The 19482-nt window shown below is 40.8% G+C and overlaps 1 protein-coding gene across 2 annotated transcripts in view; it reads left to right on the forward strand.

Moving 5' to 3' along the window:
* Positions 1-267: 267 nt before the first annotated feature.
* ccdc120b (coiled-coil domain containing 120b) overlaps positions 268-19482 on the forward strand; it is a 62950-nt gene continuing 43735 nt past the window's right edge. For both annotated transcript variants that reach the window (XM_061923896.2, XM_061923897.2), the window contains exon 1: positions 268-458. The gene's annotated coding sequence lies outside the window, so the exon portion shown is untranslated. The remainder of the gene's footprint in view (positions 459-19482) is intronic.

A 19482-nucleotide genomic window follows, 5' to 3' on the forward strand; every position in this document is an offset into this window, starting at 1 on the left:
AGTTTTTTTCATAGTCAATATCGGCTGCTGAGTTTCATTTTTATTATGTTTTGTGCTGGGGGTGTGCCTCGGGGTTTTTTTACAATGAAAAAAAAAGTGCCTCGGCTCATAAAAGGTTGAAAAACACTGCTGTAAGGGACACCTCAGTTCGTTTGTTTCCACCTGCGGCGTGCGGCGTATGGGCGGGGCCTGGCTGCTGCGAAGGGTGGGCTTTAACTCTCCTGCTTCCGGTGGTAGCTCAGCTGAGATGCGCACGGCTCCGACGGCGAGCGGCGGCGGCGGCGGCGGAGGTCGTGAATTCTAATCAGGACAAGGAGCCACCATGAACGAGCGTGTTTGTACGCGTCCTACGTCCTCTTGAAGAGCCCTTCTGAGGAGGTGTCGTGTCGCCCGGCGAAGGTGCTCGTTCCCGCCTAGAGGACCGTGAACGCCTCCCGAGGCATCGGTCATGCTCTCCGGTAAGAGGGGCTTCTTCTTCAAGGTGTAACATATCTATTTCCAGATGTTTCCATAATTATCTATGTAATTGACAGGCCGTGTATCGGAAGGTGTTTGATACTGTGGGCTCTGCGTCTATGCAGATACATTTATGGGGATGCGGAGACGCCACTTTAACTGCGATGTATGAGGGGGGGGAGAAGAAAAAAACAAAAAACGTTAGGAATAAACCACTTTGGTTTGTATGAGTGAGTGAGTCATTGAATGCACCACATGTCCCGGATTGCAAGTGCATGCGTTCAAGGCTTGTAGGACAAATGCGTGTCAACCCCCATCCCCCTGTTGCTAAACTGTTATTAAACGAAATGTAGACACAAATGCATGTTCATGCCACTGGGGCCATATTGATTTTTTTTATGGTTGCCATCGATAAAAAAAACAAAAAAAAAACAGGTCTCGCTCCCATGCAGCAGCGTGGAGAAGGCCTATCATTAACAGATTCCTCAACAAGGATGTCTTGTCAGGTTTGGAGAGAGGTGAGAGAGGGGGGGAAGGAAAAAAAAAAAAAAAAAGTCCCAATCTTATTGTGAGGGTCAGTCAATGCCTGCAGGGGGGTTCTCTGCTGTGTTGTTTGCAAAACACATCTGGTTGTAGACTTTCACGCCAAATAGTTTTAAAAAGTATTAAACTAATGGGCCGTCACAGCTTTTTTTTCCAAAGGGGGCTTGGCTTAGTTGATTTATTACAACCTTAATGACTGCTTTCATCCTGATCTTTTGAACACATGCTGCTGTTGCTGCTGCTGTGTTTGTTTTCCTTCTCTATTCTCATGTCTGAGCCACTCCCTCTCACGCCGCCTGCTATGTTGCAGACAGCAAACATCACAGGAGTGGACCTTGACCACCCCGCCATCAGATTTTGCCATTAAGCCCGGGCAAGGTGACATTTAGTCTTTATTGTCCCGGGAAAAGCGGTAGAAAATGGATGGATGGATGGATGTCCCCAGGGACGTCCAATTGGGGATGCTGTAGTTTAAAGGTGTTGTTCTTTCGGTTAGGAAAATGTCATAAATGTTAAGATAAAATAAAAAATAAAAAAACATAAAATTTACCTGTGGTAGCATAGGAGAAAGTTATTTATAACTTTCACATTTGCATCTCATTGTTCATAACTGTGGTGCGTTCAGTGACCTTCATTTCAAGTTAGAAACGTTTAAATTACATTTAGTCTTTATTGTCCCCGGGGACGTCCAATTGGGGATGCGGTAGTTTAAAGGTGTTTCTCTTTCAAATGTGTAGGTTAGGAAAATGTCATAAATGTTAAGATAAAATGAAAAAAATACATAAAATCTACCTATGGCAGCATTGGAGAAAGTTATGTATAAGTTTCACATTTGCATCTCATTGCTCGTAACTGCGGTGCGTTCAATGACCTTCATTTCAAGTTAGAAACTTTTAAAATGACATTTAGTCTTTATTGTCCCCAGGGACGTCCAATTGGGGATGCGGTAGTTAAAAGGTGTTGTTCTTTCAAATGTGTAGGTTAGGAAAATGTCATAAATGTTAAGATAAAATAAAAATAAAAATACATAAAATCTACCTGTGGTAGCATAGGAGAAAATTATTTATAACTTTCACATTTGCATCTCATTGCTCGTAACTGTGTTGCGTTCAATGACCCTCATTTCAAGTTAGAATTTTTAAAATTACATTTAGTCTTTATTGTCCCCGGGGACGTCCAATTGGGGATGCTGTAGTTTAAAGGTGTTGTTCTTTCAAATGTGTAGGTTAGGAAAATGTCATAAATGTTAAGATAAAATTAAAAAATACATAAATTCTACCTGTGGTAGCATAGGAGAAAGTTATTTATAACTTTCACATTTGAATCTCAATGCTCATAACTGTGGTACGTTCAATGACCTTCATTTCAAGTTAGAAACGCTTAACTTACATTTAGTCTTTATTGTCCCCGGGGACGTCCAATTGGGGATGCTGTAGTTTAAAGGTGTTGTTCTTTCAAATGTGTAGGTTAGGAAAATGTCATAAATGTTAAGATAAAAATGAACCCCCCCCCCCCCATATAATCTACCTTTGGCAGCATTGGAGAAAGTTATTTATAACTTTCACATTTGCTTCTCATTGCTCATAACTGCGGTTGCGTTCAATGACCCTCATTTCAAGTTAGAATCTTTAAAATTACATTTAGTCTTTATTGTCCCTGGGGACGTCCAATTGGGGATGCTGTAGTTTAAAGGTGTTGTTCTTTCAAATGTGTAGGTTAGGAAAATGTCATAAATGTTAAGATAAAATAAGAATACATAAAATCTACCTGTGGTAGCATAGGAGAAAGTTTTTTACAACTTTCACATTTGCATCTCATTGTTCATAACTGTGGTGCGTTCAATGACCTTCATTTCAAGTTAGAAACTTTTAAATTACATTTAGTCTTTATTGTCCCCGGGGACGTCCAATTGAGGATGCCGTAGTTTAAAGGTGTTGTTCTTTCAAATGTGTAGGTTAGGAAAATGTCATAAATGTTAAGATAAAATTAAAACATACATAAAATCTACCTATGGCAGCATTGGAGAAAGTTATTTATAACTTTCACATTTGCATCTTATTGCTCATAAATGTGGTGCATTCAATGACCTTCATTTCAAGTTAGAAACTTTTAAATTAGGGATGTCCTGATCAGGGATTATGCTGCCAATACCGAATACCGATCACATGTATTAAACTAGGGCTGTCAAAAATAATAAATCATGCGATTAATCACGAAAAATATTGCAATAATCATGTATATAAGCAAATTAATTTATTTTAACCATACGTGTTCCTTTACCTTAAACACTGATGGTTACATGAGTCAGTGATCAGGTCAGTGCAAAGATGAGTGTGGTGTGCTCTTCTCACTTCAGTATACACCCGGATGGGCCTTTAGCTAAAACTTTTACCAACATTTGAGCAAATATATGACATGCATTCAAAAAGAACATTTTTGAAAATGATTTAAAAAAAGTCATTTGACAGCACTAGTATTGTAATTTTTACTGTAAAATGTTCTATGTATTTATGGTGAGTGCTATTGGTTTAACAATATCAACACAATATGTAAACCAGTTCCTTATTTGCTTTTATTACATAACATTGTTCCAGCAGCACAAAGTCAATAGTACACTATAATTGAACAAAATCAACTACTCAGTAAATTAATGTTTGCCCTTAAAGTCCTCCTGTGTCCAGGGAATTATTCTACGTCTACTTGTTAATTTCCTGTTGATAACGGCGCTTCCATCTGTACTTCTGCAACTTCTGTGGTTTCTAGTTAGCTTAGTGGCACGCTTAGCTATTAAAATGCCTGCTCCTGCTTGTTCTCGGTGTGTTACATGTTTAACTTGTCCTAATACTTGACAATGATACTTAACATATTAAGAAATGCAGTTTATTTGCCGTAATGGAGGTGGTTATTATTACCTTAGGGCAGGGGTCGGCAACCCAAAATGTTGAAAGGGCCATATTGGACCAAAAATACAATTTTTTTTTAAAAAACCTTATATACCGTATTTTCCGCACCATAAGGCGCCCTGGGTTATAAGCCGCGCCTTCAATGAACGGCATATTTCAAAACTTTGTCCACCTATAAGCCGCCCCGTGTTGTAAGCCGCATCTAACTGCGCTAAAGGAATGTCAAAAAAACAGTCAGATAGGTCAGTCAAACTTTAATAATATATTAAAAACCAGCGTTCTAACAACTCTGTTCACTCCCAAAATGTACGCAAATGTGCAATCACAAACATACGTATATCAACATGGACAGAGCTGCGTGAAAAAAGCCACCCGGCCTCTTCGCGTAAACTTAAACTTACCTTAACCACTCGCTCATCTTTTCTTCATCCATCCCTTCGAGTTAGCTTTTATGATGACGCCGGCTGGAAAGGTCTCTTTTGGCAAGGTCTTCCTTTTGAATATCACCATGGGTGGAAGTTTCTGGCCATTAGCATGGCAAGCTAGAACCACAGTGAAGGATGACTTCTCATTCCCTGTGGTGCGAATATTCACCGTACGTGCTCCCGTTGTATCCACAGTGCGGTTCACAGGAATATCAGTTGCTGTGAAATAGTAATCCGTGTGCGGATGGAGAGATTGCGTCTTTTCATGAACCGGATTCTTGTCGCTTAGTAGGAGCCATTTTGTGGTCTTTACAGATGTAAACACACAAAGGAAATGAAACGTACGGTGATATCCGCGCGCTTTTTCTTCTTCTACGCGGGCGGGTGGTTGCTTACAGTAGAAGAAGAAGCGCTTCCTGTTCTATGGGGGCGGGTGCTTACCTTGGCGGTTGCTTGCGTAGAAGAAGAAGCGCTTCCTGTTCTACCGGGAAAAAAGATGGCGGCTGTTTACCGAAGTTGCGAGACCGAAACTTTATGAAAATGAATCTTAATATTTATCCATATATAAAGCGCACCGGGTTATAAGGCGCACTGTCAGCTTTTGAGAAAATTTGTGTTTTTTAGGTGCGCCTTATAGTGCGGAAAATACGGTAAGTGTTATACTGAAGACAACACATGATGTAAGTGTTAGCCTACTATCAAAGGCTGACGCAAATCTTTGCTGTCAGAAATGTTATACTAAAAATGTTTTATTCTACACATTTTTGCAACATTTGCAAACATTAGTAAAATGGATGGCCAAAGATATAGATGTGTGTGTCCAAGTTTAAGTTTGTAAGATTCATTACAAGCTTTGCAAGCTGGGTAACATTTGCTGTGGTCTGGAACAACATGGCCCACAAAATGAAATGCAGCCAATAATACATATGGATAATGTGTCATGAGACATGCAAATTTAAATTAAATACACAGAGGACATGCATATAGGAAATTAAATAAGCTCAAATATACCTACAAATGAGGCATAATGATGTAATATGTACATACAACTAGCCTAAATAGCATGTTAGCATCGATTAGTTTGCAGTCATAGATTGACCAAATATGCCTGATAAGCACTCCAGAAAATCAATAAAATCAACAAAGCTCACCTTTGTGCATTCATGCACAGCATACAACATTTGGTGGACAAAATGAGACAAAGAAGGAGTGGCATAAAACATGTCTTTCTGTGGCAGCATCGAAGACATTTGTACATGTAAACAAACTATGATGAGTTCAAGGATCGCCGAAATTAGTAGGACAAAACGCTGCTTGCCAAATACTCTCATTAGTGAAGCATGTATAACATAAACAGTGGGATTTCTAACAATTAGGAAGGCTTGTGTCATGTTTGTTCTCCTACAGAAAATATATTTAAAAAATGTTTTCGCACATCTCTGAAAGAGGTCCAGGGAGCCACTAGGGCGGCGCTAAAGAGGATTGCTGATCCCCGTTTTAGGGGAGCGGCTCCACAATGTGTATGGAGACACATAATAAGCTGTTAGCCACTTGTCAGCCGGGGGACTAAAAATAAATACAGCGTCAGCCAGAGGTAATCGGCGTTGAAAGGCAATGGTGATCTCGTACTTTTTCAAGAAAATTGTCCGATACTGATCCGTGGCCGTTCAATCGGCACATCTATATTTAAAATATCATTTTTTAAGCTCATATACTGGCCACTTATTATTGAATTTGTTGGCAGTTGTTTGTCAAATAATTAAGGGTGTAACGGTACGTGTATTTGTATTGAACCATTTCGGTACGGGGGTTTCGGTTCGGTTTGAAGGTGTACCGAACGTGTTTTCACATATTAAGTAGCGTACCGCACGTTGTGTAAACAATGCACACCGAGGCACAACACACTGACCATACGTCCTCTTTTCACCGGACATGTCCTCTTTTGCGGAGCTGTCAGGGCGGGGTTTCTTAAATGCCTCAAATGTCCGGCATTTTGAGTTAGGGTTGCGTGTATTTTCAATGTACGTTCAGGGTTAAGAAGGGGTTAAAAACAAAACAAATTGTGCGTGCAGCAGCATTGGTGAGGGAGGGGGAGAGACAGAGAGAGCGAGAGAGAGTTATGATAAACGCGCATGCGTCGCCAGGCTCTGCTTTTTATCCATAGATTTATCAGATTTAATTTTTTATTATCTTTAGCAGGGGTGTCAAAAGTGTGCCCCGGAGGCCATTTGCGGCCCACAGCTAATGTTTTAAAGGCCCACGGCACATTCTAAAAATACTATTAAAATAAACAAAAACATAACAAAAGTGAAATAAAAAAGCTTAAAGGTTAAATGTTATTTAGAAAAATTTGCAATGTTGACTAATACAACAAAGCTGTTTTTTTTCTTTCAAACTGTCAATGCTCAAAACATAATAATGAATCAAAATCAATGTTATTATGAATTATTGACCTATCCAAGGTTCCCATTACTTCACATCAAATATTCCACTAAGAAAAATATTTTTGGTGGAAGATTTTGCAAATTTGGTAAATAAATTACCAAAAAATGTATATTTTGTTGTTTTCTTACTGTACCGAAAATGAACCGAAACGTGATCTCTAAACCGAGGTACGTACCGAACCGACATTTTTGTGTACCGTTACACCCTTACAAATAATACAAACATATAAATATATATGCAACATTTTAGGTGTGTTATCTAGATATGATCAAGTCCACATCTGTGAATCCCATCTTTTGAAGTCCTAAATCTAATTAAGATTTTACTTGTGTTTTAAAAAGCTTGATTTAACCAAATTCATGCAATAGTTTGTTGTAAAAATGCATGTAAACATACCACGTGTGTGTGTGTGTATGGTTCAGGATGATATAGGGGGCCCTCTAGGTGTCCTGTGTATGGGTGCCCAGCATTTGGTGCTAAGAGTGACATTTTACAGTATCAGGTTTGGATGTAGTCAGCCTTTTAACCCACAGCATGGATTTAAAAACAAAATAATAACCTTTTTTTTTAAGGCTTATCCCGAGTTGTGAATGAGGATGCATTTGTCCCATAAAACCCAACAAGAGCACATCCAAATGTGGACTACACACACAGATCCCGTCCAGGTGTTACACAGACATTGGGAAATGTATAGAAATAATCCCCTCAGACGTTTGAGCCGCATTCTTCCCTTTATTACTCCCCCCACATTGGCTTAGCGGAATCCAGGTGGAGAGCTATCTCACTTTGTTCCACCCGGAGCAATTGTGTCAAAAGTGCAAGGATGATGGTGAAGGCCAGAGAGCATTGGTCAGCGTGAGCTGAAGCCGCCCTGCTTTCTGCAGATAAGCGTGTTCTAAATCAGTATTTAATGAATATGGAGAGAAGAATAACTCCGGGTGAGACCAACCCTGCCATATGACCTAGGTAATTTATAGGCTGGTCAGGTTAGGTTAAAGGCCCTACTGCTGATTAAGGTTTAAATGTACAGAGTCTTGTATAACAGCTCCCCCGGTTCAGAACTTTTAGATCTTCAAAGGGGAATGCAATCCTTTGCGAGACGCTAGTTGATTTAAACAAATTCACATAGCCTCTTAGATTTTTTTTACACTTTTTTTTTTTAATGCTGCCTTTTAGAGCATAAGAATAGCTGCTTGAGTGCTTGTTTCCCTGCCAAATGTTTGCGCCAGTGATCAGTCTGCAACCTGATGTAATGTTATGGGCAACAAAGTTATCGAAATATCGCACCGTTTGGTTTTGAATCGATATCCGGTAGTACCGACAACATTTGGTCGGTGCCTATGAAAGTACCGAATTTGGTACCCATCCTAATTGGTCGGGTGTCCTTTCAGAAAGCCACACCTCCAATCCCAGAAGAGGTTCGGCCAGATGTTGTGTATTTGGTTATGGTTATGGCAGGGATGTAACGATATGGAATCAGTTATGGTGACTATTGTTATCATTATTGTTTTGTACTGTTGCTCTTTAAGATTTATTTAAATGAAAAGTGCTGAATAGAGATGTCCGATAATGGCTTTTTTGCCGATATTCCGATATTGTCCAACTCTTAATTACTGATTCCGATATCAACCGATACCGATATACACAGTCGTGGAATTAACACATTATTATGCCTAACTTTGTTGTGATGCCCCGCTGGATGCATTAAACAATGTAACAAGGTTTTCCAAAATAAATCAACTTAAGTTATGGAAAAAAGTGCCAACATGGCACTGCCATATTTATTATTGAAGTCACAAAGTGCATTATTTTTTTTAACATGCCTCAAAACAGCAGTTTGAAATTTGGGATATGCTCTCCCTGAGAGAGCATGAGGAGGTTGAGGTGGGGGGGTGGGGGGGTGCTGCAAGGGATTCTGGGTATTTGTTCTGTTGTGTTTATGTTGTGTTACGGTGCGGATGTTCTCCCGAAATGTGTTTGTCATTCTTATTCTTATCGGTTTCAAAATTATCGGTATCGGTTTTAAAAAGTAAAATGTATGACTTTTTAAAACGCAGCTGTGTACACGGACGCAGGGAGAAGTACAGAGCGCCAATAAACCTTGAAGGCACTGCCTTTGCGTGACGGCCCAATCACATAATGTCTGCGGCTTTTCACACACTCAAATGAATGCCATGCATACTTGGTCAACAGCCATACAGGTCACACTGAGGGTGGCCGTATAAACAACTTTAACACTGTTACAAACATGTGCCACACTGTGAACCCACACCAAACAAGAATGACAAACACATTTCGGGAGAACATCCGCACCGTAACACAACATAAACACAACCCGGAACCCCTTGCAGCACCAACTCTTCCGGTACGCTACAATATTCACCCCCCGCTACCTTCTTACAGCAGGCCGATATTACCGGACATCCCTAATTTTGATATAATTTTTTTTATCTTGATAGATTGAACATTAACACTAATGAGTTGACTTATGAACATTATCACATAATTTATTCAGAAAAAATAAATAACGACAAAGTATATATTTTAATAACAGGTAATTGTAAAAAAAAAACAAACAACAACATCATTATGATTTGTACAATTTCAGAATGTGCTTGTTCTATTTTTAAACAATCTGAAGTTGCCGTTGTTTTTAAGTTATCGTGTCGTGTTTTTACCAGTCCGGCCCACTTGGGAGTAGATTTTTCTCCATGTGGCCCCCCATCTAAAATTAGTTTGACACCCCTGGTCTGCGTCAATATATGCAATGCACTTGTTATCCGCCAAAATGTTGCTATTTAGCTAAAGCTAACTAACTTAGGACTACTGAATCTAGTGTCATACAGGCCTACTGCTGCTTGCCTTTTTAAATGTGTACAGTAACACAGCTTTACTGAAACATTGTTGCTCCTTGAGGTCATCAATTGCACGACTATAAAGACGTTCGTATCTCGAACGTAGCATTTCATACTCCTCTTTCTCACCACTGTTGGCCAGAGTGGGGTATTCTTGGAGCCGGATGCAGGCAGACAGAAGTTGCATGTCTGCTGCTTCTTATCAAACCCACAAGGCACGCTGGCGATGATGCGGGGGCACAGACGGGACATGTTGTCACCATTTGTCAGTTCCGCTGCGGTTGTGCTAAGAAGTAACGTCCTTCTCGTCTTAGCGGGGGGGGATGTAAAGTTGTGATCCATGTCTGGTTACCATGTGTAAGTTCACAACAGCAGCAGCTGTGTCAACACCAACAGTCAACATGAGGGCCAGGCTGTCCTCACCTGTGCCCTCGAACGTGTCAGCTGCTCGTTTACATGCCAGCTGTTCCGCCACGCTGCGTTGACAAGGAGTAACAGTTAACTGACAAACATTTTGCACGTCTTAAAAGCACTCTTGGTGGTCAGACATTTTAGGACACTTTCACCTGCAGGGAAATTATTGGGGCTGTTGCAGATTCAATCTCCTGCGAAGACTTCCTACAAGATTTATAAGTCTTGTCTATTGTTTTGTTTGTGGTGACTGATGTTAGAGAGCAGAGCCTGGCTCACAATCTCTGTTTTAGCTGACCCTAAAGATGTTTGATAGCGCTCAAGTCTGCCCTCGTCAGTTCTTCCTCTCCAGAGTCCATCACCTTTACAGCCTTGCTTTTGTGCACAGGGAACACAAACTGTTCCCACACTCACCACATGTACAGGCACACAATATTCTTGCATTAACCACAATAAGAACACCTTTTTTGCTGCATTGCCAATTCCGAATCAAGTAAAATTGGCAAAAATGTCCTTGTAGTAGGGATGTCCCGATCCGATATTTGGATCGGATCGGCCGCCGATATTTGCAAAAAAATGCGTATCGGCAAGGCATGGGAAAATGCCGATCCAGATCCAGTTTAAAAAAAAAACTCCGGTCTGTGTTTTCCAACGCACCGATTTAAATAATACATTCCACTTTTCTGCTGTTCCCTAATTTCCGTTCCGCATTTTCCAGCACACCTTCAACACATCCACAGGTCTGTGGATTCTCACGCAGTTGCTTTTAGCTGCTGGCATTACACGACAGGCTCTTCTCACTCTTTCCTGTGTCTCCTTCTCACAGACAGCAAGCGCACCTTCTTACACACGTCACATACTGTTACGTCATACGTCACATACGTATACGCCCTCTCCCAGCAGAGAGGTAGCAGAATGGCTAACGTTAGCTGTGATGCTAGCGCAGCCGTGCGAGCAACCTTTCCTCTAAGGTGCGCGCCTGTGCAACTGCGCACTGCTCAAGCGTCCTCTGCGCACGGCAAATATATGCCACGCACAAAATCAAATAAAAAAATAAGCGCGTAACAATTTTCGACACACGGACACGACAGAGAAAACAGTTTTCGTCATCATTGTTCAAATATTGTAACGTCTGTCGAGACGCTTATCTCCGTTCGGTGCCACACGTCCACACCATCAAAATGCCGAGGCAAACATTTCCCGATCAACACCGTATGAAAAAAATAGTGATTTTTTTTCGTTGTGATTTCCTTCTCTGCATGAAAGTTTAAAAGTAGCATATATTAATGCAGTATGAAGAATAATGTTTAATGTAGACACATAGAATCATCATACTGATGTGGTTATATGCATCAAGTGTTCATTCAAGGCTAAGGCAAAATATCGAGATATATATTGTGTATCGCAATATGGCCTTAAAATATCGCAATATTAAAAAAAGGCTATATCGCCCAGCCCTAGTTCAATGATGCCATTTCTGTTTGTCATGTATAATTTTGTCTATTTTGTGTTTATCCTTGAATAAACAGGTCAGTTTCTTGTTACCAACCATTGTGTATTATTCAAACTCCCCTAATTCAGCTGGCCAGTTGTTATCAAGAGTACTAAAACCCTTTTCAACATGATTCTGACAACTAAGTAGGCTAAATAACTTTAAACTATAGTACATGCTCGGATAGGCCAGTATCGGTCAGTATCGGTATCGGATCGGAAGTGCAAAAACAATATCGGTATCGGATCGGAAGTGCAAAAACCTGGATCGGGACATCCCTACTTTGTAGTATTTATTATTTACACTACTATTGCTGTATAGGATAGGGAAAGCTTTATTTATCCTACAATGGGAGAATTCTGTAGTTACATTGCATATTTTACATACATTAAAAAAGGGAAAATAGTAATAAAACGAGGGCTGCAACTAACAACTAATTTGATAATCGATTAATCTGTCGATTATTACTTCGATTAATCGATTAATAATTGGATAAAAGAGACAAACTACATTTCTATCCTTTCCAGTATTTTATTGAAAAATAACAGCATACTGGCACCATACTTATTTTGATTATTGTTTCTCAGCTGTTTGTAAATGTTGCAGTTTATAAATAAAGGTTTATTAAATTTTTTTTTTTTAAATTAAAATAATTGCCTCTGTGCATAGCATATATCCAACAAATCAATGACTAAATTAATCGGCAACTATTTTTATAATCGATTTTAATTGATATAAACGATTAGTTGTTGCAGCCCTAAATAAAGCAATGACAAACTGAAAAAAAAGTAATAATTAGGGATGGGCGATATAGCCTAAAATCTACATTGCGATACATATTGCAGCCTCCTGCGATAACAATATCTATCTATCTATCTATCCATCTATCTATCTATCTATCTATCTATCTATCTATCACGGTTGATTGCAACTGGACTCTTTGATTTGTCTTAGGCCCCTTCTACACTAAGCCGGCTAAGGTTATCCAGGGTAAATCCCACCTAACCTTATCCTTGTCCACACACATACAATGGTCGTTTAAGACCCCCTCCGTTCGTCGGCGCAACGCGACCTAGTACGCATGCGCGGAAAATGCGCACGTCATAGTCATCTCCAGTGTTGCTTTGTGTGCAAGTTCTTGAATTAAATTGAACTTATCTGAACAATATCCAGTGTTGTGTTATTTCAATTAACTGGAATCCAGCGTGCTGTGGGGCTCTATTGTAGTGAATCACACCTGAGCCATCATAAATTAATAAAATCTTTAATGGACACGTGAAAGTAAACAATGTGATAAAGAACATTTTACATCAATCAATCTAGGGATTTAGATATCTGGTCAGGACACTCCTCACTCTTTTGCCTTCACCTTCATTGTCCATTCTTTTTTGGTGACTTTATATACTCTGGACCTAGACGTTGAGTCCGCGACATACATGGCGGACAATAACTGATACAGTCTGCTTTGCCAGTCCAAAAGCATTCGCTGTTTTCCGTAGTCTTCCCTCGTCGGCCAGGTAATACAAAGCACACGCTACCTTTTTTTTTTATCACATCCACGGGAGCCCGCATTCTCGTTGTCTCTCCTTTGACAAATTGACAAAGTTTTTCGGTAAGTAGAATCACAGCTGACCTGGACATTTGAAAGTTCTCTTGCCGTCTGAGAAATGTTGTATCCGTAATAGCTGCAATCGGGCGTTTCCTTCTCTTAAGGTCTTCATGTGTGATTTCCACAAGCGTCTGTACATGTAGAAGGAGAAACACGGGCATGTCTGGATGACTCGCCTCCATATTTCCAGTGGTTAGCTCCGAGTTACGAAACCGCTTGTTATGAAGTTGGCTGTGGCGTGTTCTTTCTGACGTCACTTCCTGTGTGGGGCGCGGTCTTTCTGACTTCACTTCCTCTCCGAACTCAGTTTGTAAACAATCAATGAATCCATACAAGGCTAAGAGCTGGAGATTCAAGAAATATACGTTCATTTACTGTCTTCAGTGAATGATTAATACAGCAGTTATTGTAATAGATAATTAAGTCAGTCTCAATAAACATACTGAGATGAAGAATATCCCATTTTCAAAGGGGTTGAAGGTATTTCTCATAATTCTTTTTCTTTGTACTTTGTAAGCACTATTAATTTGAACAACCTCTTCCCACGCTTGACTTTTTAGTATGCAGCCCTTGGTGGAAAAAGTTTAGACCCCTTTCCCCCGAACTAAAGTATCAAAAGTATCGATATTTTGATTTGAGAGTGCATATTACAGCCTAAAGATCTGGTATCGATAATTCAGCATCGATCCGCATATCACTACTTTTCTCAAAGTATCGAAAAAGCACATCGAAATCGAGACTGAAAAGTGTTGATGGAGACATCCCGACAATTAACATTTGCCACCTGTTGCCATTCACACAGCGTAGAAGTGAAGTGAATTATATTTATATAGAGCTTTTCTCTACTGACTCGAAGCGCTTTTAAATAGTGAAACCCAATATCTAAGTTATATTTCAACCAGCGTGGGTGGCACTGGAAGCAGGTGGGTAAAGCGTCTTGCCCAAGGACACAACAGCAGTGACTAGGATGGCGGAAGCGGGGATCAAACCCAGAATTCTCAAGTTGCTGGCACGGCCATTGATTGATTGAGACTTTTATTAGTAGATTGCACAGTACAGTACATATTCCGTACAGTTGACCACTAAATGGTAACACCCGAATAAGTTTTCAACTTGTTTAAGTCGGGGTCCACGTTAAAGGGGAACATTATCACCAGACCTATGTAAGCGCTAATATATACCTTGATGTTGCAGAAAAAAGACCATATATTTTTTTAACCGATTTCCGAACTCTAAATGGGTGAATTTTGGCGAGTTAAACGCCTTTCTAATATTCTCTCGGAGCGATGACGTCACAACGTGGCGTCACAACGTGGCGTCACATCGGGAAGCAATCCGCCATTTTCTCAAACACCGAGTCAAATCAGCTCTGTTATTTTCCGTTTTTTCGACTGTTTTCCGTACCTTGGAGACATCATGCCTCGTCGGTGTGTTGTCGGAGGGTGTAACAACACGATCAGGGACGGATTCAAGTTGCACCAGTGGCTCAAAGATGCGAAAGTGGCAAGAAATTGGACGTTTGTTCCGCACACTTTACCGACGAAAGCTATGCTACGACAGAGATGGCAAGAATGTGTGGATATCCTGCGACACTCAAAGTAGATGCATTTCCAACGATAATGTCAAAGAAATCTACCGCCAGACCCCCATTGAATCTGCCGGAGTGTGTGAGCAATTCAGGGACAAAGGACCTCGGTAGCACGGCAAGCAATGGCGGCAGTTTGTTCCCGCAGACGAGCGAGCTAAACCCCCTATCGACCCTAGCTTCCCTGGCCTGCTGACATCAACTCCAAAACTGGACAGATCAGCTTTCAGGAAAAGAGCGCGGATGAGGGTATGTCTACAGAATATATTAATTGATGAAAATTGGGCTGTCTGCACTCTCAAAGTGCATGCTGTTGCCAAATGTATTTCATATGCTGTAAACCTAGTTCATAGTTGTTAGTTTCCTTTAATGCCAAACAAACACATACCAATCGTTGGTTAGAAGGCGATCGCCGAATTCGTCCTCGCTTTCTCCCATGTCGCTGGCTGTCGTGTTGTTTTCGTCGGTTTCGCTTGCATACGGTTCAAACCGATATGGCTCAATAGCCTCCACACTACAACCATCCGTTTCAATACATTCATAATCTGTTGAATCGCTTAAGCCGCTGAAATCCGAGTCTGAATCTGAGCTAATGTCGCTATAGCTTGCTGTTATTTCCGCCATGTTTGTTTGTGTTGGCTTCACTATGTGACGTCACAGGAAAATGGACGGGTGTTTATAACGATGGTTAAAATCAGGCACTTTGAAGCTTTTTTTAGGGATATTGCGTGATGGGTAAAATTTTGAAAAAAACGTAGAAAAATATAATAAGCCACTGGGAACTGATTTTTAATGGTTTTGACCATTCTGAAATTGTGATAATGTTCCCCTTTAATCAATTCATGGTATAAATATATACTATCAGCATAATACAGTCATCACACAAGTTAATCATCATCACAGTATATACATTGAATTATTTACATTATTTACAATGACTCTACCAACCGAGCTATAGCGCCCCATACAGTGAACAGTGCAAATGCACTGTTCACGTTTTTGATTGTAAAAATAATTTCATCCTGAACAGTTGCGAGGATTCAATGCCTTGAGAATACAATGACCTGCATGAATGAGAATATGGGAGGCAAGAATAAGTCATATGTGCCTTGGCTCAGTTAGTGTTGGCAGGCTCTGCAATAGACCATCTGTGACTATATCTTACACCATGCCACTAACAATTCCTTTTGAGCCCCGGGGGCCTTATCAAAGATGACGGCAGAGACCCTTTCTTTTTAAAAGCGTCGCAATCATGGTGCGGCACGAATAAAAACGCGCCTGGGCTTCTTCCCCTTTGAATGTCGCTATCTAAAATGGTGAAAAGAGAGCAGGGCAATCTCGCTGTGCGAACGTTGTAGGATTTGAACCTGCGTTACAGAACTCTCGGCGTTCGGGCCGACAGACTTGAATATTAAACCCCTTGTTGATTTGCATTCGTGTGATGCGAGCTGCAAAGAGGAAGCTCACTCGCACCGACCGCACAGCTCATGTTTTAACCAACATGGCCCCCATGCTGTCGTCTATGCCGCCTCCTATCCCTCGTCCCCCATCCATGCAAAAACAAAACATGTGTTCCATAATCTCCTTGCGTTCATATCTCGCCCTCCATCCTCCCTTTGATGCGTCTTCCACTTTATCTGATCCCTCATTGTCCCGCCGGCTCTCCCGCAGGCTCCTCTGTGGAATGTGATGCCGTCCCCGGTGTTATACCTGTATCTCCTAGACATCTGCACGCCAGATGTTCCAGCAATTTGGGCTAGACTTGCACTCTTCATCCTTAGGTGCGTTGGTAGGACTCAGGCGGTTACGGTTACTGTTTATAGGACAACAGACGTCTTCACCAGTTTGGCGTGCACATTTGGCACGGTGCAACCCTAACTGAAGGCTTTTATAGCTCCTCAGTCACCTTTGTGGCTCATATAATGCGTGCTTGGCTTTTTGTCGGTGCTACTTACCTCCTTAAGGTGACATCCAGTGTGATTAGAAAGAGTCACTTGACAAGGTGTGTTCCGGTCATTACAACCCATTTTGTGTTTTAACAGCCATTTGTTTGACAAGGACAAATGTTGTTTCTGTGCACTCTGGCTGGTTCAATGTTGAGGGGCTATGCTCGCAACTGTAAACGTAGAAACATGTACAGTACAGGCCAAAAGTTTGGACACACAACAGACATGACAAAAAAAACTATCGTCCAGTGGTTCTTAACCTGGGTTCGATCGAACCCTAGGGGTTCGGCGGAGGTCAAGACACACCCGACTCATCGTGTAAATAAAAACTTCTCCCTATCGGCGTACTACGGATACGGCAACAGCAGAAGTCACACTGATTTGCAGGTGTGTAATTTGTTGTGAGTTTATGCACTGTGTTGGTTTTGTTGTTTGAACAAGGTGATGTTCATGCACAGTTCATTTTGTGCACCAGTAATAAAACATGGTAACACTTTAGTATGGGGAACATATTCACCATTAATTAGTTGCTTATTAACATGCAAATTAGTAACAGATTGGCTCTTAAGTAGTCATTATTAAGTCCTTATTAATGCCTTATTCAGCATGGCCTTATTATAACCCTAACCCTCTAATCCAGTGGTTCTTAAAGGGGAATATTATCACCAGACCTATGTAAGCGTCAATATATATACCTTGATGTTGCAAAAAAAAGACCATATATTTTTTTAACCGATTTCCGAACTCTAAATGGGTGAATTTTGGCGAATTAAACGCCTTTCTAATATTCGCTTTCGGAGCGAGGACGTCACAACGTGGCGTCACATCGGGAAGCAATCCGCCATTTTCTCAAACACCGAGTCAAATCAGCTCTGTTATTTTCCGTTTTTTCGACTGTTTTCCGTACCTTGGAGACATCATGCCTCGTCGGTGTGTTGTCGGAGGGTGTAACAACACGAACAGGGACGGATTCAAGTTGCACCAGTGGCCCAAAGATGCGAAAGTGGCAAGAAATTGGACGTTTGTTCCGCACACTTTACCGACGAAAGCTATGCTACGACTGAGATGGCAAGAATGTGTGGATATCCTGCGACACTCAAAGCAGATGCATTTCCAACGATAAAGTCAAAGAAATCTGCCGCCAGACCCCCATTGAATCTGCCGGAGTGTGTGAGCAATTCAGGGACAAAGGACCTTGGTAGCACGGCAAGCAATGGCGGCAGTTTGTTCTCGCAGACGAGCGAGCTAAACCCCCTATCGACCCTAGCTTCCCTGGCCTGCTGACATCAACTCCAAAACTGGACAGATCAGCTTTCAGGAAAAGAGCGCGGATGAGGGTATGTCTACAGAATATATTAATTGATGAAAATTGGGCTGTCTGCACTCTCAAAGTGCATGTTGTTGCCAAATGTATTTCATATGCTGTAAACCTAGTTCATAGTTGTTAGTTTCCTTTAATGCCAAACAAACACATACCAATCGTTGGTTAGAAGGCGATCGCCGAATTCGTCCTCGCTTTCTCCCATGTCGCTAACTGTCGTGTCGTTTTCGTCGGTTTCGCTTGCATACGGTTCAAACCGATATGGCTCAATAGCTTCAGTTTCTTCTTCAATTTCGTTTTCGCTACCTGCCTCCACACTACAACCATCCGTTTCAATACATTCGTAATCTGTTGAATCGCTTAAGCCGCTGAAATCCGAGTCTGAGTCCGGGCTAATGTCGCTATAGCTTGCTGTTCTTTCCGCCATGTTTGTTTGTGTTGGCTTCACTATGTGACGTCACAGGAAAATGACGGGTGTTTATAACGATGGTTAAAATCAGGCACTTTGAAGCTTTTTTTAGGGATATTGCATGATGGGTAAAATTTTGAAAAAATCTTCGAAAAATATAATAAGCCACTGGGAACTGATTTTTAATGGTTTTAACCATTCTGAAATTGTGATAATGTTCCCCTTTAACCTTGTTAAAGGTACCGAACCCCACCTGTTTCATATGCGCATTCACCGAACCCTTCTTTAGTGAAAAATAAAATGTTGTTTTTTTTCAAATTCAAGACAAAGTTATATGTTTTTGGTAACACTTTAGTATGGGGAACATATTCTAATCAACAAAAACTTAATTTAGAGTTTTTTGGACACTAGGGGAACATATTCTAAGTAACAAAGACTTAATTCAGAGTTATTTGGTTAGGGTTAGGATTAGAGGGTTAGGGTTATAATAAGGCTATGCCGAATAAGGCATTAATAAGGACTTAATAATGACTAGTTAAGAGCCAATATGTTACTAATTTGCATGTTAATAAGCAACTAATTAATGGTGAATATGTTCCCCATACTAAAGTGTTACCATGTTTTATTACTGGTGCACAAAATGAACCGTGCATGAACATCACCTTGTTCAAACAACAAAACCAACATAGTGCATAAACTCACAACAAATTACACACCTGCAAATCAGCTGTTGCCGTATCCGTAGTACGCAGATAGGGAGAAGTTTTTATTTACACGATGAGTCGGGTGTGTCTTGACCTCCGCCGAACCCCTGAGCCCGACTCACCGAACCCCTAGGGTTCGATCGAACCCAGGTTAAGAACCACTGCTCTAATCCTAACCCTAACCAAATAACTCTGAATTAAGTCTTTGTTACTTAGAATATGTTCCCCTAGTGTCCAAAAAACTCTAAATTAAGTCTTTGTTGCTTAGAATATGTTCCCCATACTAAAGTGTTACCAAAAACATATAACTTTGTCTTGAATTTGAAGAAAAAAAAACATTTTATTTTTCACTAAAGAAGGGTTCGGTGAATGCGCATA

Source organism: Nerophis lumbriciformis, linkage group LG28, assembly GCF_033978685.3.
Source record: "Nerophis lumbriciformis linkage group LG28, RoL_Nlum_v2.1, whole genome shotgun sequence".
NCBI lineage: Eukaryota > Metazoa > Chordata > Actinopteri > Syngnathiformes > Syngnathidae > Nerophis > Nerophis lumbriciformis.